The sequence below is a fragment of the Cebus imitator genome, unplaced genomic scaffold, assembly GCF_001604975.1.
Source record: "Cebus imitator isolate Cc_AM_T3 unplaced genomic scaffold, Cebus_imitator-1.0 Scaffold913, whole genome shotgun sequence".
Lineage (NCBI taxonomy): Eukaryota > Metazoa > Chordata > Mammalia > Primates > Cebidae > Cebus > Cebus imitator.
In genome coordinates, this window is record NW_016108228.1 from 145,651 (window position 1) to 147,106 (window position 1,456).

Here is a 1,456-nt window from a genome sequence, read left to right on the forward strand (position 1 = left end):
TTTGGGAGGTCGAGAATGGAGGATTGCTTGAGCCCAGGTGTTCTAGATCAGACTAGGCAAAGTAGTGAGACCCCATCTCTACAAAAAGTTTCTTAAAAAGTAACCAAGTGTGGTGGTGCATGCTTATAGTCCCACTACAGAGTAGCTTTGTGGAGGCTGAGGCAGGAGGATCGCTGGAGTCCCAGAGGTAAGGCTGCAGTGAGCTATGATCACAATACTGCACTCCAGCCTGGGTGACAGAGCAAAACCCTGTCTCAAAAAAAAAAAAAATACAGTCAGTTCATCCTGTCTTCCTGCTTTTCCCACACACTCACCACGGATGTGAGACCAAGGCTTCCCCATTCTGCACTTTTGTCTGTTACAGAAACCCTGTCCAGAGGTGGGGGCATCCTTCCCCTCCAAAGCCACGTTCTGGTGGGTTTCTGGGTAAGTAAAGTCACAGGGAAGGTTTCGGGGGTGCCGCACCCACCAGCATGTGCTGCACTGATTCCCACCCACAGCTCTTCCCCGATGAGACTCCCCCCATGCTCACAAAAGCCAGCGAGGCTTTTTCTATCCCAGCCTTGGCGCTTTCTTCTTTTCTTCTTCATGTTCAGTGTCAACCATCTATAGTCTGTTCCCACTCAGTTGCTAGGGTGAGATCTGTATTCGAATCCTGCCTCTGCCTCTTAGCAGGCCATGTCACAAACCCCCGGAGTCTCAGTTTTCCCTGCTGTAAAAAGGGGATGACTCAACCTTCTTGAGTCAGAAAGTGCTTAGTGCTGGCACACAGCAGGTGCTTAATAGTAATAGAGTTGTCTCCACTGCTTGGCTTCAGTCATTCCACCAGCATTTAATAAGCACCTACTATCTGCTAAGCACCAGAGGCAAGGAGATAAAGGAGCAAGTGTCTACTTGCTGGAGGGTTCCAGGCAGATGGAGGAAACAGCTGCTTCTCCTGGGTCACCTCAGCAGGCACTTGGGGCTGTGCCCCCTTCTCACCACACTGCATTCAGACGTCAGAAGAACCGGATATGTGGAGTTCAATCCTGGCCCTACCACTTCCTAGCTGTGTAGCTTTGGGTGAGTTACTTAACCTCTCTGTGCCTCACTCTCCATTCCTTCAAAATGGGATTAATAATAGCACCTACCTCATAGGGTTGTGAAGATTAAATAGGATAAGTTCTGTAAAGCACTTAGAATAGGGCCTGGAATGGGCATGGTGCCTCATGCCCGTAATCCCAGCACTTTGGGAGGCTGAGGTGGGTGGAACACAAGGCCAGGAGATCAAGACCATGCTGGTCAACATGGTGAAACCCCGTCTCTACTAAAAATACAAAAATTAGCTGGGCGTGATGGCAGGGACCTATAGTCCAAGCTACTCGGAAGGCCAAGGCAGGAGAATCACTTGAACCCGGGAGGCAGCGGTTGTAGTGAGCTAAGATTGCACCACTGCACTCCAGCCTGGTGACAGAGC